Here is a 23,331-nt window from a genome sequence, read left to right as displayed (position 1 = left end):
GTCTATAATGCGCTACTCCGCGTTGGCTTCTGCGTCCTCACGCCGCTGACCATTTCTGATTCTTCCTCGTTTTAGAGCAGTCTCGGTATCCCGAGAGCGAAAGGGTGTCCTGAAACTCCGTCCGCTCCTCGGCCCACTCTGACATGGTCGCTGGGAGAACGGGCGTGACTCCTTCCAACAAGCCTCCCACCGACGTTGCTGATGACTTTTGTCCAAAATTTTAGCGGTGGCTAGAGACCAAACCGGGACCCAGGCCACTCTAATTGCCTCTCAGACACTTTAGCCTTGGGCGACGTCGGCCTTCCCGGTAAAATGTTCAAGAAAGCAACTCGCAGTATGCAGCGATCGCCGCCTCCCTCGTACACTCGGCTGCTGCTGTGTTAAGATGCGTGACCAGTCAGCGTGCAGGGTAAACATTAACAGTGGCAGCCACAGCGTAATTAATATCGCCCATCACATTATTTCAAGAGCCGTGCGTGTTGTTCGCAAGTCGCTATAAAGCTATGTTTTCGCGAGAGCTGTCGGCCACGCTAATTAGTCATGAGACGACACCCGAAACGTTGCGTTTTTTTTAAATGATTTGTAGCCGAGTTTAGCGTGTTTCTGATTACTAATGGGTGCCTCTGAGGCACGCGAGCTAGAGCTCTGTGGTACCCTTTATGTGCCGCACCCACTGAAGAGCACGATTTTGTTTGCGATATCCGACGCTTTACGGACGGAAATTTCCATTGTGCACGAGTATATTAATGTTTCTAAAGGTACGTTTGCTCCAGTGCTTCATGTCGTAGTTATCCAGGCAAAATAACGGTTATTTTTGCTAGAGAATACGTCTAGTTGAAATGTGGTACAAAAATAAATGTATACGTGAATGTACAACGGTTACCCTCTTTCACACATTGGATTCTTGCCGTCTACTTCAGCGAAGAACTTTCGCAATCGCTCACGCGTTTTTTTGTAAGTTAACATTTTCTTTAGATACTCAAGGGGTTATGTGACTACTGCAGACTTGCTATTTATGTTAACACGTGCTTCATTTGCATGCTTCGACCTTATGTTATTGTAACTCTTTGTTAATGTTAGCTGATGCTTACAGAGAAAATGTGATTGTGTAGTAGATTAGTAGGGATGGTAGAAGAGTCTTAGGTGTGACGGTACGAGGAAACACATTAGCTGGCTTACTGAGGTGAGTTTATGGATTAATATTAGGATATTAGTTAATGTTATTACTTTTATTCGATTATTTATATTATAATTTAGTAATCGGCGTGTTTATGTTTTGTACGCGGTACTGATTACACGACTAAAATGGCTCTGAGCACTATGGGACTTAACATCTGTGGTCATCAGTCCCATAGAACTTAGAACTACTTAAACCTAACTAACCTAAGGACATCACACAACACCCAATCATCACGAGGCAGAGAAAATCCCTGACCCCGCCGGGAATCGAACCCGGGAACCCGGGCGTGGGAAGCGAGAACACTACCACACGACCACGAGCTGCGGACATTAATTCGACAAATATATTATACTAGAACTGGCATGTGATTACTTTTTCACGCAATTTGGGTGCATACATCCTGAGAAATCACTACACAGAACAATCACCTCTGGCCGTAATAACGGCCTTGATACGCCTGGGCATTGAGTCAAACAGAGCTTGGATGGCGTGTACAGATACAGTTGCCCATGCAGCTTCAACACGATACCACAATTCATCAAGAGTAGTGACTGGCGTATTGTGGCGAGCCAGTTGCTCGGCCACCATTGACCAGACGTTTTCAGTTGGTGAGAGATCTGGAGAATGTGCTGGCCAGGGCAGCAGTCGAACATTTTCTGTATCCAGAAAGGCCCCTACAGGACCTGCAACATGCGGTCGTGCATTATCCTGCTGAAATGTAGGATTTCGCAGGGATCGAAGGAAGGGTAGAGCCACGGGTCGTAACACATCTGAAATGTAACGTCCACTGTTGAAAGTGCAGTCAATACGAACAAGAGGTGACCTAGACGTGTAACCAATGGCACCCCATACGATCACGCCGGGTGATACGCCAGTATGGCACCCCATACCATCACGTCAGTATGGCGATGACGAATACACGCAATGTGCGCTCACCGCGATGTCCCCAAACACGGATGCGACCGCATTCGGGAGGATAACGGTTCAATCCCGCGTCCGGCCATCCTGATTTAGGTTTTCCGTGATTTCCCTAAATCACTCGAAGCAAATCCCGGGATGGTTCCTCTGAAAGGGCACGGCCGACTTTCTTCCCCATCCTTTCCTAATTCGATGAGACCGATGACCACGCTGGTCTCCTTCCCCAAACAACCAAACCAACCAAACGGATGCGACCATCATGATGCTGTAAACAGAACCGGGATTCATCCGAAAAAATGACGTTTTGCCATTCGTCGTTGAGTACACCATCGCAGGCACTCCTGTCTGTGATGCAGCGTCAAGGGTAACCACAGTCACATTCTCCGAGCTGATGGTCCATGCTGTTGCAAACGTCGTCGAACTGTTCGTGCAGATGGTTGTTGTCTTGCAAACGTCCTCATTTGTTGACTCAGGGATCTAGACGTGGCTGCACGATCCGATACAGCCATACGGATAAGATGACTGTCATCTCGACTGCTAGTGATACGAGGCCGTTGGGATGCAGCACGGCGTTCCGTATTACCCTCCTGAACTCACCGATTCCATATTCTGCTAACAGTCATTGGATCTCGAGCAACGCGAGCAGCAATGTCGCGATACGATAAACCGCAATGGTGATGTGGTACAATCCATCAAAGTCGGAAACGTGACGGTACGCATTTGTCCTCCTTACACGAGGCATCACAACAACGTCTCTCCAGGAAACGCCAGTCAACTGCTGTTTGCGTTTGAGAAATCGATTGGAAACTTTCCTCATGTCAGCTCGTTGTAGGTGTCGCCACCGGCGCCAACCTTGCGTGAATGCTCTGAAAAGCTAATCATTTGCGTATCACAGCATCTTCTTCCTGTCGGTTAAATTTTGCGTCTGTAGCACGTCATCTTCGTGGTGCAGCAGTTTTAATGGCCAGTAGTGTATTACCACTGAATTTTTCGTTTTTATCATGTGTCTTAGAATTGGCAAGAAACTTGATTATTTCGCTTGCGCGTGTGCTCCTGTTGGGCTTTTTTCTATTTCAACTGTTGCTAAAGTTTTTCTATTTCGTCACTTTCGGTCACACACTAGCCTCGTAAAGAAATTTAGCAAGGTCGCAAAAGATCTTGCTGCCGTGGGCCCAAATCGTGATATTACTGCCGTCAAGAGCATCATCACCGTAGAAGGAGGTCTGAGATAGCCCTGGCGCTGTCCAGCGGCGTGCCGGCAACACTGCTCGCCCACAGGGCTGTCTGCGGACTCGGTGCCACACTGAGGCCTCACACACGCACCTTGGTAACAGGGGTGCTGCGCCGGCTGGGTGTTAAATCTTATGGGACTTAACTGCTAAGGTCATCAGTCCCTAAGCTCACGCACTACTTAACCTAAATTATCCTGAGGACGAACACACACACATACACACGCCCGAGGGAGGACTCGAACGTGCGCCGGGACCAGCCGCACAGTCCGTGACTGCAGCGCCCAGACCGCTCGGCTAATCCAGCGCGGCGTGCTGCGCCGGCCGACCGCCTCGTGCAGTGCTGGCCGACGACACCGCCAGCGGGCTGCTGCTCATCTGCAGTCTGTGCGCGATGGACAGGATTCATCCTGGATTGTTCTTCGCTTTATGATGAAACGTAGCTGCATTTATCGCGGTCCGTGAACTCGCAGAATAATCTACGTGGCGTTCTGGGCACGACAGGAAACCAGGAGGGTGGTACGCAGTTAGGGAGAACTCGAGTTACTTGGGCCAATACTTTACCATCAAAGTAAAGCTACTGTCAGGTACGTGAGCAGCTGGAACCTTTCTCCAGAAAACTGACAGCTAGCAATATGTTTCCTGCGGTTATCTCGTGCAGGAAAATCCAAAGGCACACGCAGCCCACGTGTCTGCGGCAGCAGTACGAGGTGTGTGTGACGGTGGGACACTTCCACGAGAGCAGACGCTGCCGACACACCGTCCTCCAGTACTACCCTCCAAGATCGGTCTTAACTCGCCACTAAATGAAAAACCGATACGCCACTCACCGTGCTATCCGAGCAACTGGACGAAGCGTGATGCGGTGGTGGCAGCGTACCCACCTACAGGGGTAACTGACTGGTTCACCAGAAACGTACAGCTGCCAGTACTTTCGTCGGTAGGCGGAGGCGAAGGGCTGAAAGCAATATGCCGCGAATGTCCACTCGTTTGCAGTACTTGAAAATGGCGTTAGCTCCGTGTCAACCTCCGGAAGGCGTTCGATACAGTTCCGCACCGTCGCCTGATAAACAAAGTAAGAGCCTACGGAATATCAGACCAGTTGTGTGGCTGGATTGAAGAATTTTTAGCAATCAGAACACAGCATGTTGTTCTCAATGGAGAGACGTCTACAGACGTTAAAGTAACCTCTGGCGTGCCACAGGGGAGTGTTATGGGACCGCCGGCAGGTGTGGCCGAGCGGTTCTAGGCGCTTCAGTCTGGAACCGCACGACCGCTACGGTGACAGGTTCAAACCCTGCCTCGGGCATGGATGTGGCTGACATCTTTAGGTTAGTTAGGTTTAAGTAGTTCTAAGTTCTAGGGCTCTGATGACCTCAGATGTTGAGTCCCATAGTTCTCAGAGCCATTTCAACCATTTTTTGTTATGGGACCATTGCTTTTCAGAATATCTATAAATGACCTAGTAGATAGTGTCGGAAGTTACATGCGGCTGTTCGCGGATGATGCTGTAGTATACAAAGAAGTTGCAGCATTAGAAAACTGCAGCGAAATGCCGGAAGATCTGAAGCGGATAGGCACTTGGTGCAGGGAGTGGCAACTGACCCTTAACATACACAAATGTAATCTATTGCGTATACATAGAAAGGAGGATCCTTTATTGTATGATTATATAATAGCGGAACAAACACTGGAAGCAGTTACTTCTGAAAAATATCTGGGAGTATGCGTACAGAACGATTTGAAGTTCAGTGATCATATAAAATTAATTGTTGGTAAGGCGGGTGCCAGGTTGAGATTCATTGGGAGAGTCCTTAGAAAATGTAGTCCATCAACAAAGGAGGTGGCTTACAAAACACTCGTTCGACCTATACTTGAGTATTGCTCATCAGTGTGGGATCCGTACCAGATCGGGTTGACAGAGGTGATAGAGAAGATCCAAAGAAGAGCGTCGCGTTTCGTCACAGGGTTATTTGGTGACCGTGATAGCGTTACGGAGATGTTTAGCAAACTCAAGTGGCAAACTCTGCAAGAGAGGCGCTTTGCATCGCGGTGTAGCTTGCTGTCCAGGTTTCGAGAGGGTGCGTTTCTGGATGAGGTATCGAATATATTGCTTCCCCCTACTTATACCTCCTGAGGAGATCACGAATGTAAAATTAGATTCGAGCGCGCACGGAGGCTGTCCGGCAGTCGTTCTTCCCGCGAACCATATGCGACTGGAACAGGAAAGGGAGGTAATGACAGTGTGTAATAGAACATATTAAAGGCTTTACTTTACCGAAGTATGTGATACCCGCCAAATTCAACCAGTTTAACAAGTATTTATGATTATAGAAAAGTTATTGTGTATGTTAACAATGATTGCACAACATGTCTCCATAAACAGTCAACCCATTAAATCATACTGAATAACTGACCCACACAAAAGTTAATATCACTTGATCACTGATACAGCAAATGTCATCATGTAAAAACACTAAGTTTATCTTAAATAATTAATATGAAGTACGAAAAATAGTAGCCAACTTAGGTATTTTGGATCTCCTTAAATAAAAATCACCCAGTGAAACCTATTTGTTCACTAGGAGTGTTTTCACTCAGTATTCACGTAATCAATCCTATTTTAGACGAAAACCAATGTAATTCTTAATAATTCATGTTACTTACTTATTTATGCAAATTAGAGAAGTCAATTGACAAACTTCAAAAAAATGGCCTTTTTGTAACAGAGAATTATTCTGTCAAGTCAACAAATCTGTCTGTCATTTTAATAACATGTTAAATTATGTCACTCGATGCAAATTAATAACTTTTCTGCACAAATTATGATAACAGATGTACATGTGACTTGTAAACTATATCTCTTTTTAGTAGTTCTTTGACAATGTTATAAATACAAGCAGCAAGAACGGTCGGGAGGCAGTCGGAATGTCACTCTGGTAAAGTGTGTTTGTGTGTTATTGTTTGAGGTGGATAAACAATGCAAAGATCATGTAATGGAAGTACTACTTTGTGTTGTGTCATGGTCTTTGGTAGACAGTGGAATTAAGATGGCCACCATAATAAATATTTGAAGGTTACATATTTGTTGGTTTCGCTCGTTCTTTATCATCAAAAGCACATAAAAAACACGGGACCTCATGTTTTTAACCCTAGACAACCAGATTTAGAGCCAGCATCAGCATCGAGACACAGCAGCGATCCAGCAAGCAGCAGCGATTACTACAACGCATTTTAATGGTGCCAACCTAACATCAAGTGCTAACAAGCTCCGTAAATGGGAGTGAAATAGTGCGATTACAGCAATTAGCTATATCAACGACTAGGCGACCATTACAAAAGTGGGGGCTCGTCCGGGATCTTTAAGTGCATCGATGATAATAGTGCAGCGATAAATTTCGTAAGTGCTTAGCACTTCAAAAAAAAAAAAAAAAAAAAAAAAAGGTTTATTTGTGCAGTGTGGCAACAGTGAAGATATGTCAAAGCGAAAAACAAAAAAACGTGTGTATGTGAGATTACGAAAAACTATCATCACACCGCTCGGAAGATTAACATCTGGATTGTCAATGGAATTCATCAATCAAGATAAAACCGAATAGATGTGAAAAAAGCCAACAAGAACACCGATCACATCAGAGTATAGCTACATAAAGCAAGGTATTTTGTTGTTGTCATTAAAAAAAAAAAAATAATTTTATAGTTAACATGTCTCTACCTGAGACCGTAGGAAATGTAAAAATTGAACCAGGGGATGGTGAACAATTAAACTTAACAGAGTGGCTAACAGGGTTTGCAACTCAAATAAGCTCGCAACTTAAACGTCAATTGAGCAAGTAAGTTTGGATTTTAAACAATCAAGTGAACAAGTACGTTTGGATGTTAAACAATCAAGTGAACAAGTAAGTTTGAAACTTAAAGAAAACACAGATAGACTGGATAAGTTAAGTTTGGATTTTGATCTATTAACTACTCATCTCAATGAGAAGTGTGAGGAAATTAAAACTACCCTCAGTAAGGACACTAGCGAACAGCTGATACACTTCAGAAAAGAATTTCAAATTAAAGTTGAAAGTTTAAATGAAAATATACAAGCTAACACAGACAGTATTGCTGTCATCTACAACAGAGTAGATACTGAAGTTGAAAGATTAGATCAGAGAATAGACAAAACATCAGAAAACCTTAAACAAGAGTACAACCTGTATACCACTAATGTAGATACAAAAGTAGAAAAGATACACACTAAATATACACAATTGGAAGATGCATTGATGTCAAAACAAATGTTTTACAATCAAAATACAATGTATGGGCACATCCAAGTGAAATGCTTTCCTGGTGAAAATCTGCACCCTATTGACTTTATTCATCAATGTAAGGATATGTTTGTTGTAGGAATGACAGATAACATAAAAATTAAGTTAGTAAAACGGTTTCTAGAAGGGGAGGCCCTATCCTGGGCAAATGAGAATAATGATTCTTGGAATACTTTTGAAGAGTTTGAAGCTAAATTTATTTGCAAATTTTGGTCACAATCCATACAAGCCAGATTAAAGTCAGAATTTCTAAATGGACCAGTGTATAGAGGGAAAGTAGGGGGAATGCAAAAATTTTGCAGAGATCAATTGAAAAAACTTGCTCACTTGAATAACTCTTTTGATATTATGACACAAATTGATGTTTTAAAAAGAAGGTTACCAGAGAGACTGCAGTGGGAATTGGTCCATGGACCAGACGATTCAATGGAAGAGTTCCTGAAATTTGTAGATAGATTAGATAGGGCCTTGGAAAGAGAGAATAACCAAAGTTTTGGCTCTGGCAACAATCAGTATGGGGGGTGGAACAGGAATGTAAATAGAGATTATTATGGGAGGAGAGACTTTGAAAATTCTGGAAATAATGCTCCAAATAGGGGAGATAGGAGATATGAAAATGATTTCAGAAACAATACACAGGAGGGAGGATGGAGGAGAGATAACAGGAATGATAGAAATAGGTATTGGGGAAGAGAACAAGATAGAAGGGGGTTTGTTGAAACTAGTGAACAAAACGACAACTACAAACGGACAGACCGAGGGAACCAGCCGGGAAACGGTGGACAGTCCCACTAGATGTCCGTAGTTTTGGGGCTAGACAATATTATGATAGGACAACATATAACCGAAACTGGAAAAGGAGAGGATACAATGTAAAGAGTAAATACCATGAAAATACTGATGTTGTTAGAATGAACAAATTAGAATTTAATAAAAGGTTTTGGGATACTATGAGTAAAAGTGATACAGTTAATAAAAACAGGGTTCAAGCACAGGTAGTTAGTGAAAGTGCAGAAGTTGAAGGTATTGCAGAGTTCCATAGTTGGGCTGAAAAAGATACTGGTGTTAATAAAAAGTCAGACACACCACAAATAGAATCAATTTTGGGGGGTTTATTTGGTAAGAAGGGGGATGCCGAAGTGTTTAATGGAGCCAAAGACTCGATTGCTGAGATTCAGATACATAGGGGGGAAACTGAAGATGGGGTTGTTGTGGAGGAGGAGGAAGAAGTAATAGAGGGACATTTAAATAATGATCCTAAATCAAGTGATGTTATTGATGAGAGTGTGGAGGAAGAAATAAAAGTATTTGTAGAATTGAAAAGTGGTGATGTAGTAAAGGTAAGTGATGTGACAAACATGGGTAATAATGAGGTTAATTTAAGTGAAATGCAGACTAGGGAATGTGTATCTGAGGACAAGCTATTGCCTATTGGGAACTATGAAACACTAATCAATGAGAATGGTAATAATAATAATATTAATAATAATAAAGAAAATATAAAGGGATGGAATGTAAATGTGTGTTTTCAAGAAAAAGGGGAAAAGTTTTTAGAAGTTTTGTGGAACAACTATGGAAACTGTATAAACAAAGATGCCTTTTGGAAAGAATTAGCAAAGGTAAGTGCAACCTTGTATCCTACATGGTGGACAAGAATCCGTAGTGGATTTCATAAAAAATGGGGTGAAAACAGTAGTTTGTTAAGTGGCAACACAGTGTTAAGAGGGACAGAAAAAAACAAAGGTTTATGTTTAAATGTCAATGCTTTGCAAACAGAGAGGGATGTGTCTAAGTGTAGGAAAGAGACATTAGACTTAGGAACTAAAGAAATTGAAAATGATCTATTGTTTGAAAATACTGAAATAGACAATGATGTTGAGCTAGGTTGCCCATATGTTAAAGTAAACATTTACATTGGTCCATTTGAAATAAAAGAAAGCCCACATCCTAATGCGTATAGACTTATCTTTCCCAGATCAAGAAGGTTATTTGGATTAAGAAACATCACTGAATTGAAACCATATAAACATGATTAAGCACATTTCCCTGTTTGAATACAGTTACTTACCCATTTTCCGTAAAGCATTTTATCAGCAAAGATTTTTACTGGGTGTGTCAAATAGCAACTACCACTCATCCTACAGACCCTGGAAAAGTTCCAGATCTCTGAGACAATGTTTTTATATTTTTATTGTCACTATTGAATATTAAATTTGGAGACATCTTCTTTACTTGCAAAGGGCAAGTTTAAACATGCACCCAAAGAGGTGACAAACATTTATTACTTTCTGTTTGTATTGTTGAATATGGGACATACTTGCACCAAATATAAAAGACAATGTAAAAATTGTTGTGCAAGACCCATCATTTTGTTACTATTTTCTTAAGCATAAGATTTGTGTACAATTTTCTACAGCTAATCAGATGTTCACCAAGTTTGATGTTTGTGTTATGTTGTGACCAATTTAAGTGTCCAATTTTAGTATTAATATGTTCTTGTACTATCTTGACTGTCTCAATGGGAGACAAGTTTTTTAAATATTTTCTTTTTTTTAAAATGCATATTATATTCATACATGTGACTTCTCTAGTGTTTGTGTTTATATATCATGTCCATACTTCTAATTATGTTTTTTGTTTTCATTTCCTTTATGTGGCTCAAAAAGAGCAGACAGTTGCAATATTTTCCTATGGACATCTGACCTGTCCATCTATGTAATATATTTATGTTCCTTCTATTATCTTGATTATTCTGTGACTCAATGAGAGCTGGCTTTGAAATAATTTACATATATTTTTTTTATATATCTTAAGATCACATGTGATATATTTGTGTCTGTTCTTGATCATTTTCCATGTGGCTCACTGGGAGCAAAGATTAAGTTTTTTTTTTTTTTTACTTTCATATATTACTAAATATTTTTATTATGCTGTCGTACTGAGAGCCATAACACAAAGTGCATTTGAAAGAACATAACTAAAATATTTGCAGGAAAAAGTCATTTTGAAACGGTGTAACGGTCATGGTATACATACACATTATGCATAGCAAAAAAAAAAAAAAAAATAAATAAATAAATTTATTAAAGTAGTACTTTTCCAAATTTTAAGCATTTGACACATTTGTCGTAGTCGGCTAATATCATTAACATTCTGTAAATGATATTACCCGAGGGGGGTATTGTAATAGAACATATTAAAGGCTTTACTTTACCGAAGTATGTGATACCCGCCAAATTCAACCAGTTTAACAAGTATTTATGATTATAGAAAAGTTATTGTGTATGTTAACAATGATTGCACAACATGTCTCCATAAACAGTCAACCCATTAAATCATACTGAATAACTGACCCACACAAAAGTTAATATCACTTGATCACTGATACAGCAAATGTCATCATGTAAAAACACTAAGTTTATCTTAAATAATTAATATGAAGTACGAAAAATAGTAGCCAACTTAGGTATTTTGGATCTCCTTAAATAAAAATCACCCAGTGAAACCTATTTGTTCACTAGGAGTGTTTTCACTCAGTATTCACGTAATCAATCCTATTTTAGACGAAAACCAATGTAATTCTTAATAATTCATGTTACTTACTTATTTATGCAAATTAGAGAAGTCAATTGACAAACTTCAAAAAAATGGCCTTTTTGTAACAGAGAATTATTCTGTCAAGTCAACAAATCTGTCTGTCATTTTAATAACATGTTAAATTATGTCACTCGATGCAAATTAATAACTTTTCTGCACAAATTATGATAACAGATGTACATGTGACTTGTAAACTATATCTCTTTTTAGTAGTTCTTTGACAATGTTATAAATACAAGCAGCAAGAACGGTCGGGAGGCAGTCGGAATGTCACTCTGGTAAAGTGTGTTTGTGTGTTATTGTTTGAGGTGGATAAACAATGCAAAGATCATGTAATGGAAGTACTACTTTGTGTTGTGTCATGGTCTTTGGTAGACAGTGGAATTAAGATGGCCACCATAATAAATATTTGAAGGTTACATATTTGTTGGTTTCGCTCGTTCTTTATCATCAAAAGCACATAAAAAACACGGGACCTCATGTTTTTAACCCTAGACAACCAGATTTAGAGCCAGCATCAGCATCGAGACACAGCAGCGATCCAGCAAGCAGCAGCGATTACTACAACGCATTTTAATGGTGCCAACCTAACATCAAGTGCTAACAAGCTCCGTAAATGGGAGTGAAATAGTGCGATTACAGCAATTAGCTATATCAACGACTAGGCGACCATTACAAGTGGCACGTAAAGTGCCCTACGCCACACACCGTTGGGTGGCTTGTGGAGTATAAATGTAAATGTAGATGTGGATGTAGATGTATCAGTGCAATTTACATACGTACTTCACTTAGCAAGCACAGTGGACGTTTCAATTTTTCTTAATACTTTTTTCCCTTGCGTTCTACAAGAACCACTTGGACATTTCTTGTCGAATGGTAACTTTCCCACAATTAGCACTGCTTAAACGTATTTACGCCATCTTACCAAGATACAGAACTTGAAAAGATCGCCAAAATTGTCAAACTGTCAAAGAAACTACAATAGAGATTGGTTTCAGTATAACAACGTTAATTGTACAGAAGTGAGATTTTCACTCTGCAGCGGAGTGTGCGCTGATATGAAACTTCCTGACAGGAGAGCTTCTGTAAAGCTTGGAAGGTAGGAGACGAGGTACTGGCTGAAGTAAAGCTGTGAGGATGGAGCGTGAGCCGTGCTTGGGTAGCTCAGTTGGTAGATCACTTGGCCGCGAAAGGCAAAGGTCCCGAGTCCGAGTCTCGGTCCGGTACACAGTTTTGATCTGCCAGGAAGTTTCGTTAACTACAATTTTTTAAAATGATAGTTGCCCCTGATGGTTAACAATAGCAAGAAATCCCCCACTCCTCAATCGTAGCCGCAATGGGATCACTGCTTCTTCTAAGGTCACGTAAAAAGTGCAACCCTTTTCATGGTAGGGGCTTCTAGATGTCAGCGTTTAACAAGCCCAAATCAACTCTGTCTTCAATGAGGTCCTTACATGTATATAACTAAGGGCGCAGTGCTGAAAAATAATGCCTCCGAATCTTTTAAGTGAAAGCTAGTAAAGTTTTTTAAATAAAACAATCTTTATTTGCATTACTCATCTTATTTTTCATGTCTATATATTTATTTTTCAACATAGTCATCCTGGCAACGGACACATTTTCTGCCAACGAGAGACCCGTTCGTTGATGCGGTCACTGTAGAGATGTCTGAATTTGTTCTCGGAGCCACGACCTCACCTGTGTTTGCACCGCTTCATGACTATCAAAGTGAAGTCCTCGAAGATGAGGCCTAGTCGAGATTGTTTGGAGGATGATCGGTGACACTCAACACGAAGCGTCGCGTGTGTGGCTTGGCGCTGTCACGCTTAAGGAGAAGATGCTCCGTGTGTGGCTGAGCTCTCGGAATTCGAAACTCGATTGTAACACGCTGTTTGTCGCGCTCCGACGTAGTTACGTTTGGTACCGCCATGTCACACTAAAATTCGGTAGCCTCTAGCGACACAGGGCTGCAAATATGAAGACGTCAAGAATGCGCTTGTTTTATTTAAAAAGCTTTACGGAGGCCTGTCAATGTATTCGTCTAAACAAGGCCCCGGGAGTAGACAACATTCCATTAGAACTACTGACGGTCTTGGGAGAGCCAGTCCTGACAAAACTGTACCACCTGGTGAGCAAGATGTATGAGACAGGCGAAATACCCTCAGACTTCAGGAAGAATATAATAATTCAAATCTCAAAGAAAGCAGGTGTTGACAGATGTGAAAATTACCGAACTATGCGTTTAATAAGCCACGGCTGCAAAATACTAACACGAATTCTTTACAGACGAATGGAAAAACTGGTAGAAGCCGACCTCGGGGAAGCTCAATTTGGATTCCGTAGAAATGTTGGAACACGTGAGGCAATGCTGACCCTACGACTTATCTTAGAAGCTACATAAAGAAAAGGCAAACCTACGTTTCTCCCAGTACCTACTGCAACCTACATCCTTCTGAATCTACTTAGTGTATTCATCTCTTGGTCTCCCTCACGATTCTTACCCTCCACGCTGCCCTGCAATACTAAATTGGTGATCTCTCGATGCCCCAGAATGTGTCCTACCAACCGATCCCTTCTTCTAGTCAGGTTGTGCCACAAGCTTCTCTTCTCCCCAGTTCCGTTCAGTACTTCCCCATTAGTTATGTGATCTACCCATCTAATCTTCAACATTCTTCTGTAGCACCACATTTCGAAAGCTTCTATTCTCTTCTTGTCCAAACTATTTATCGTCCATGTTTCACTTCCATACATGGCTACACTCCATACAAATACTTTCAGAAACGACTTCCTGACACTTAAATCTATACTCGATGTTAACAAATATCTCTTGTTCAGAAACGCTTTCCTTGCCATTGCCAGTCTACATTTTATATCCCCTCTACTTCGTCCATCATCAGTTATTTTGCCCCCCAAATAGCAAAACTCCTTTACTACTTTAAGTGTCTCATTTCCTAATCTAATTCCCTCAGCATCACCCGACTTAATTCGACTACATTCCATGGTCGTAGTTTTGGTTCTGTTGATGTTCATCTTATATCCTCCTTTCAAGACACTGTCCATTCCGTTCAACTGCTCTTCCAAGTCTTTTGCTGTCTCTGATAGAACTACAATGTCATCAGTGAACCTCAAAGTTTTTATTTCTTCTCCATGGATTTTAATTCCTACTCCGAATTTTTCTTTTGTTTCCTTTACTGCTTGCTCAATATACAGATTGAATAACATCGTGGAGAGGCTACAAACCGGTCTCACTCCCTTCCCAACCACTGCTTCCCTTTAATGCCCCTCAACTCTTATAACTGCCGTCTGGTTTCTGTACAAATTGTAAATAGCCTTTCGCTCCTTGTATTTTACCCCTGCCACCTTCAGAATTTGAAAGAGAGTATTCCAGTCAACATTGTCAAAAGCTTTCTCTAAGTCTACAAATGCTAGAAATGTAGGTTTGCCTTTCCTTAATCTTTCTTCTAAGATAAATCGTGGGGTCAGTATTGCCTGACGTATTCCAATATTTCTACCATATACCATCAAGCTTTGTAAATGTTGTAAAATTAAAGTTATAATGCTGAACCTGCATATTTTGCAATTTCTTTTGGATAGATGTTTCGTTCATTTGAAGCTCTATATTTTGCTGAGTGTGCGGTGTAAAATTACGTCTAACGAAACTGTAGGAAATTTGACGCTCCATAAGAAGAATCTCCCCATCGCACTCACATCAGATTTATTGGTAAGAGGGTCCGGTGAATAGCCAGTCAAAACGGTCCAAGAACAAGAAGTCCAATATAGAGCAGCCATGAAGGCAAATGGCATCGTGGTTAAGTGGGAGGGTTAGCTGCCCATTATAGCAAAAAGAACTGGGTTCATGGAGGAACGATGAACTCTAACAAGAATTACGAAACGTCCGCCCCGAACAAATGCAACGAACGCTAACGAACAAAATGACACAAAAAAAAAAGAATTGGGTAAGGTGTTGGATTAGTAAGCGGCTGAGCCGTGTTCAAAACTCCCTCGCGCTTTTTTTTCCCCTTTCTCTGTTCGCTTTATTCAAATTTGTGTCTGTGTCGTAATGTAACGTCCGTTTGCAACACCGAGGTGTAAGTTAGGGACCTATAATGACAGTTGATTCTGCGCAGCTGCGCTATTAACTACCGAAAGGAACTGACTTTCGAATGGGAACCGCAAACGTTCCATGACAAGGCGACAATTCAACCGAATCCTGCACCGGAAAATACGGTTGGTGTATCATACACGGTATTAGTGACGGTACGTGTGTCATATGGTAGGAATCTCTTATCGACGCACCTAATTTGTACGACTGGACTGGTAAGTTAGTGAGATATGCCTCATTGGCCAGTGTAGTTGTTCGCATGAATGTGAATGTTATTGCCGGCCGCGGTAGCCGAGCGGTTCTATGCGTTTCAGTCTGCAACCGCGCGACTGCTACGGTCGCAGGTTCGAATCCTGCATCGGGCATGGATGTGTGTGATGTCAAAATGGCTCTGAGCACTATGGGACTTAACATCTGAGGTCATCAGTCCCCTAGAACTTAGAACTACGTAAACCTAACTAACCTAAGGACATCGCACACATCCATGCCCGAGGCAGTATTCGAACCTGCGACCGTAGCGGTCGCGCGGTTCCAGACTGAAGTGCCTTTAACCGCGTGGCCACACTGGCCGGCTGTGTCATGTCCTTAGGTTAGTTAGGTTTAACTAGTTCTAAGTTCTAGGGGACTGATGACCTCAGAAGTTGAGTCCCATAGTGCTCGGAGCCATTTGAAGCATTTTTTGTATGTTATCTCTCACGCAGAAACAATGAAAACGTAATAGTTCGTCACATAAGCTTCAATGCTCTGTCAAAACAAATGTTTGAAACGTTTATGAAGTTGTTTTCTGTTTTGGAAGTTCTGACTCTTGAATTTCTTTGTTGCAACATAGTTCACACCCGTTTATTGGTTGTTTTTCATTTCTGTGAGACATCTTTCTGCTATCTCGCCTGCTCTCACTGTTAATCACATTTACTTGCGACGGTGAAGTATTCTTACCACATGACTCATATCCTATCACCAATGTATAGTATGACAACTAACAAGACTACAGAAAGAAAAAAAACTGTTCAAATGTGTGTGAAATCTTATGAGATTTGTGGCCGTGCGGTTCTGGCGCTGCAGTCCGGAACCGCGGGTTCGAATCCTGCCTCGGGCATGGGTGTGTGTGATGTCCTTAGGTTAGTTAGGTTTAAGTAGTTCTAAGTTCTAGGGGACTTATGACCTAAGATGTTGAGTCCCATCGTGCTCAGAGCCATTTTTTTCTTATGGGATTTAACTGCTAAGATCATCAGTCCCTAAGCTAACACACTACTTAACCTCAATGATCCTAAGGACAAGCACACACACCCATGCCCGAGGGAGGACTCGAGCCTCCGCCGGGAGCAGCCGCACAGTCCAGGACTGCAGCGCCAGGGACCGCTCGGCTAATCCCGCGCGGCACTACAGAAAGAGATCAAACGTTTCATTGAGTGGATGGACAGTTCATAGCGTTGTGGAAAAAAAAGAGGGAATTTTGAACATGGCTTGCTCGCTTGGCAGTCCAACGGTCTCGTTGCTGTTCCAGGCTGCTGTTTAATGCACTTCGTGTTCTTGGACCGTTCACTGTTTCTACTTTGCTTGTTTTTTTTTTTCACAGTTCTCATTCTTGATCTGTGTTCCGGTTTTGACGGCCTGTCACCTGTGCCATCTTACCACTAAATCCGAGGGGGTGCCATGGGGAGGCTCCCTTGTCAGTCCTTTTTATCGTAGAATGTTACGGGAAGAAGATAAGATTAAAAACTGAGAAAAGTACCAAAGGTTCGCGGTTTTTCGCCCTCCCCTCCCTCCCCCAGTTGTAGCACAGGGTTCTCGAAGTCGAAAACTTTACACTACATATAACGTACTGAAAGTTAAGAAAATTTGTACCCTTTGTAAGGTACCACTGTGCACCTTTTTTTAAGTATCTGTCGACTGCAAAAAAAGTGGAAAAATTAGACCGTTTCCTGGTTGCCTGTCACAAGGACGCAGCGCTGTGCCCCTTACGGCTTTTATATCGCTGCAGAGGTTAGAGAGAGACGCCAGAGCAGAGCTGAGCCAGAAAAAGGCGCTGTGTTATCAGCTGGCTGCCACGTGCGTGCCGTGGGAAGCGGCTGACGTCACGCGCTGAGTGCGCCGGCTGCCTGGCTGTGTGTGTGTGTGTGTGTGTGTGTGTGTGTGTGTGTGTGTCTGGATGTGGCGGAAGCTGGCCTGAAGTATGTCAGCTGTAACAGCGGCAACAAAAGCCGTGCCAACGAAAGCACCGCGGCTCCGAAAACATGGCACAGCTGGCCGTGCTCGGGTACAGCGGCAAGGCGCCGATCTCGTATCAGCTACAACAAATCGTGAATAAACTCGGCTAGCAATACACAGCAGTCACTGCTGACTCCTTCAGCCCTGTAGAACCTACCTGGTAGTTGACGATTACGAGATTAGTGTCGAACATGTAGGGCACGTCACATGGATTTTAAATGCGTATTTAGAGGAATACTGCGATGGTATATGATTTCAGAGCAATACGTAAAACGATTAGTAGGAAACGCGGATGGAAGAATTACGAGAGTGGGTCAAATTAAAACCTTAAATATTTTTTTAAGTATTATTTGTTGTGCATTAGTGGTACAAAGCTGTATCACTTTTCAACGTAATCCCCCCCACGCTCAATGCAAGTCATCCAACACTTACAAAGTACATAAATTCCTTTACAAAAAATTTCTTTTGGTAGCCTGCGCAACCACTCAAGCACCGCGTGGCGTACCTCTTCATCAGAACGGTTCTTTCCTCGCATTGCGTCTTTGAGTGGTCCAAACATACGGAAATCGCTTGGGGCAAGGTCTGGTGAGTATGGTGGATGAGGAAGACACTCAAAATGTGGGTCTGTGATTGTTACAACTGTTGTACGGGCAGTGTGGGGCCTTGCATTGTCATGTTGCAAAAGGACACCTGCTGACAGCAATCCACGTCGCTTTGATTTGATTGCAGGCCGCAGATGATTTTTAGGTTCAAAAAAATGGTTCAAATGGCTCTGAGCACTATGGGACTCAACTTCTGAGGTTATTAGTCCCCTAGAACTTAGAACTAGTTAAACCTAACTAACCTAAGGACATCACACACATCCATGCCCGAGGCAGGATTCGAACCTGCGACCGTAGCGGTCTCGCGGTTCCAGACTGCAGCGCCTAGAATCGCACGGCCTCTTCGGCCGGCGATGATTTTTAGGAGATCTGTGTATGATGCACTGGTGACAGTGGTCCCTCTAGGCATGTAATGCTCCAAAATGACGCCTTTTTCGTCCCAAAAGAGAGTCAGCACAACCTTCCCTGCTGGTGGTTCTGTTCGAAACTTCTTTGGTTTCGGTGATGAGGAATGGCACCATTTCTTGCTCGCTCTCTTCGTTTCCGGTTGGTGGAAGTGAACCCAGGTTTCGTCCCCAGTAACGATTCTTGCAAGGAAGCCATCACCTTCTCGTTCAAAGCGCCGAAGAAGTTCTTCACAAGCATCAACACGTCGTTCTCTCATTTCAGGAGTCAGCTGCCGTGGCCCCCATCTTGCAGACACTTTGTGCAACTGGAGCACATCATGCACAATGTGGTGTGCTGACCCATGGCTAATGTGTAAACGTGCTGTAGTGTCATTGAGTATCACTTGGCGGTTTTCCTTCACTATGGCTTCAACTTCTGCAAAGTTCTGTGGAGTCACAACTCGTTGTGCCTGACCTGGACGAGGAGCATCTTCCACTGAAGTCACACCATTTACGAACTTCCTACTCCGTTCATAGACTTGCTGCTGTGACAAACATGTATCACCGTACTGAACCTTCATTCGTCGATGAATTTCAATAGGTTTCAAGCGTTCACTACGCAAAAACCGAATAACAGAACGCTGTTCTTCCCTGGTGCAAGTCGCAAGTGGGGCGGCCATCTTTATACTGATAATACGACGGTATGTGTGCATCTGCACTATGCTGCCACCTACAGGCCATTCTGCACGCTGTTTGTAGCACGCTTACCAACTTACAGGATAACGGCGCGAAATTTCGATTTGTTATTACAAATTTAAGGTTTTCATTTGGCTCGCCTTGTTGATTTGTTGGAAGGGCTCAGGAAGGATAGAAGCAACGAAAGAAGAAAGGAAGATTAGAGTTTAATGTGCTTTCGGCAGTATTAGAGACGGAGGAGAAGCTCCGATTACGAAAGGGTGGGGAAGGAGGTCGGGCGCGTCCTTTTCACAGCAACCATCACGGCATTTGCATGGCTCGGTTAAGGGTAATCAGGGAAAACCTAAACCAGGATGGCCGGACGCGGATTTAAACTGTCATCCTCCCGAATGCGAGTCCAGAACAGTTCTGTGCACGTGCAAAAGAATAAATAAAGCAGGTCACCATTTACAAGTTTTGAAACATCGCAACGAAACGCGAGGGGAAAACACATCATAACCCCTGTACCTGCTGGCCAGATTGTACGTACTCCGTGTCCCCAACGAAAGGCAAAGCACGCGAAACAGATTCGCCAGACAGGCCGCGGGGAAAACAAGCCTCTACTCTCCCTTTAAGTTTCGTTAGGAGCCACTGATGGCCTACTCTGTTCATGAGTTTATGGACACAATTGAGGAAGGCCGGAACGAAAACCGATAAATCCGCATTTGCTGTTAATACGTAAAGTAACAAATAGTGATCTCTAAATGGCTCCACAAGCTATAAAAAGAAGAAACACACCATGAAACACTTGGTATCGCGTTGTGCTGAAAATTATTTTGTGGTAGCATGTATTATTATTCCCGTATCTCCCCCCTACAGGTCAAACACGCGAATACAGCAAAAGTGGATATATCTGGTTTTGTTCCGGCGCTCCTCAATTGAGTCATCCACCTTACCATATCAGACGAGGGAAGCTAGTGTTGTGAAACGTGTAACGTGATGAGTAAAGTAACTCACAGTGGCTGGATGCGAACAGTTCTTTTGTCACTGCTTATTCTCAGGCTATCATTCAAACAGTATTAGATTATCGATGTGTGTAGATAACTTACCGGAATGCAGCACGTAACGTTCTCGACAACCGATGACGTATCGACAGGTGAACAGCCCGCCATTTTAAATGTACAAGCAGACCGCGAGAGCTGTCGGTGCCCTGTAACTCACCTTTCGGCGAACAGCGCAGTGCCAGTCAGGAAGATAACACACACCGTGTACAACTAGCGCCAGCACGCAATCAAATTGACCAGCGTCAGATGTTATGGGGAGTTAAGACATCAGTCAACGACGGGTGAACAACGAGGATTAATTCTGCCTCTGTTGTTTCACTAGGAGCAGAGCAGCTTTCCGAGCAGAATATAGAGAAAACCTCCGTCTCTATGTATCATGTCATTTGCTACTTAAATTTTAACAGGTTCCTTAGTGGAGGTTCATGCCGGACGGAATGTCTGTATCGTCATATTCCACACGATGACCGGTATCGAAGAAATGTTCCATGGTAACAAGATAATGTCCCGCAGTAGCAGCGGATCCTGTGAGCGTGTCTGCCCGGAGTTGCGCGGTCTGGACGGTGTGACATGCCGCGCTCGCATGGGCTACGGTGGGGTGGACAGCCGTCTTACGCGAATCGAGGTCATCTTTTACAGACTCTAAAAGGGCCCTAATCTCAGGTGATAGTCCGAACACTCCTAATGCCTACTCCCAGATATTTTATGGAATTAACTGCTCACACTTGGTGACCTGCTATATTGTAGCTAAATGATAAGGGATCTTTCTTTCTCAGTATACACCGAATGCTGTCGGAAACTCTTATCTGCGCAAGGCAAGAAAGCTGAAGACTTTGGCGCTTTCTCATTATTCTCGTCACGTACGATTCGCGGTTGGTCTGTCTGTCACTGTATTCGTTGCGGCGAAAGGTAAACTCAAGTTGGGGCCACTCAGCTGACAGAGTTTCAGGATATGAAGAGCGGTGGGCATTACGAACCGAGGGACGAAGTACACTTTCACGCTGAGACGGGTGATGGACAGACGGCAGATATCAACACGTGTGAGTTGGCTTCCTGTGAACGAGATGTCCGAGAGCTGCATATCCTCGTCTACATCTACATCTACACCCATACTCCGCAAACCACCTGACGATGTGTGGCGGAGGGTACTTTGAGTTCATCTATCGGTTCTCCCTTCTATTCCAGTCTCGTACTGTTCGTGGCAAGAAAGATTGTCGGTATGCCTCTGTGTGGGCTCTAATCTCTCTGATTTTACCCTCATGGTCTCTTCGCGAGGGAGCAACATACTGCTAGACTCCTCGGTGAAGGTATGTTCTCGAAACTTTATGTTCTCGAAACTTCAACAAAATCCCGTACCGAGCTACTGAGCGTCTCTCTCGCATAGTCTTCCACTGGAGTTTCTCTATCATCTCCGTATCGCTTTCGCGATTTCTAAATGATCCTGTAACGAAGCGCGCTGCTCTCGGTTGGATCTTCTCTATCTCTTCTATCAACCGTATCTGGCACGGATCCCACACCGGTGAGCAGTATTCAAGCAGTGGGCGAACAAGTGCACTGTAACCTACTTCCTTTGTTTTCGGATCGCATTTCCTTAGGATTATTCCAATGAATCTCAGTCGGACATCTGCTTTACCGACGATTAATATTATACGGTCATTCCATTTTAAATCACTCCTAATGCTTACTCCCAGATATTTTATGGAATTAACTGCTTCCACTTGCTGACCTGTTATATTGTAGCTAAATGATAAGGGATCTTTCTTTCTATGTATTCGCAGCACATTACACTTGTTTACATTGAGATTCAATTGCCATTTCCTGCACCATGCGTCAATTCGCTGCAGATCCCCCTGCATTTCCGTACAATTTCACATTGTTACAACCTCTCGATATACCACAGCATCATCCGCAAGAAGCCTCAGTGAACTTCCGATGTCATCCACAAGGGCATTTGTGTATATTGTGAATAGCAACGGTCCTACGACACTCCCCTGCGGCACACCTGAAATCACTCTTACTTCGGAAGACTTCTCTCCATTGAGAATGGCATGCTGCGTTCTGTTATATAGGCACTCTTCAATCCAATCACACAATTGGTCTCATAGTCCATACACTCTTACTTTGTTCATTAAACGACTGTGGGGAACTGTATCAAATGCCTTCTGGAAGTCAAGAAACACGGCATCTACCTGAGAACCCTTGTATATGGCCCACTTAGTTCCGTGGACGAATAGCGCGAGCTGGGTTTCACACGATCGTCTTTTTCGAAACTCATGCTAATTCCTACAGAGTAGATTTCTAGTCTCCAGGAAAGTCATTATACGAGGGCTATCCACAAAGTAAATTACGTTTTCGTTTGTGTCCGTTAGGGGCGGGGCTAGCGCGGCCATCTTGGTGTCATGGCACTTCGCCGCTCAGTCTGCATCCTGCCGTGCTAGTGAGAGGTTCGTGCTGTACTCCGTTGAGTTACTGTCACAGTTTGAAATGTCAGCGTTAATTGAAAATGCCGCCAAGTGTGAAGTGCGTACTGTAATAAGGTTTCTGACTGCAAAAAACTGTACACCGATAGAAATCTATCGGCAGCTTTGTGAAGTGTATGGGGACAACATAATCACTGAAGGTGGAGTGCGTCAATGGGTCATAAAATTTAAAAATGGCCGAACTAACGTTCACGACGAAGAGCGAAGTGGAAGACGCAGCATAGTGACTGCCGAACTTGTCGAAAAAGTCGATGCCGCGGTCCGTGAAAACCGTAATTTCACAATAACGGAACTCTCTATGAGTTTTCCACAAATTTCACGAAGTTTGTTGCACGAAATCATTACCGAAAAGCTTGGTTACCACAAGTTTTGTGCAAGATGGATGCCAAAAATCTTGACAGAGATTCACAAAAATCAGCGAATGGCTGCAGCGTTAACGTTTTTGGACGCTTACGAGAAAGATGGCGACTCATTACTCGATCGCATCGTTACTGGTGACGAAACATGGGTTAAGCATGTGAACTGCGAGACAAAATTGCAGTCAATGCAGTGGGGGCACACAAATTCCCCCCAAAAA

The sequence above is a fragment of the Schistocerca americana genome, chromosome 7 (assembly GCF_021461395.2).
Source record: "Schistocerca americana isolate TAMUIC-IGC-003095 chromosome 7, iqSchAmer2.1, whole genome shotgun sequence".
Classification (NCBI taxonomy): Eukaryota; Metazoa; Arthropoda; class Insecta; order Orthoptera; family Acrididae; genus Schistocerca; species Schistocerca americana.
The sequence above is the reverse complement of the archived record's forward strand: the minus strand, read 5'-3'. Positions refer to the sequence as shown.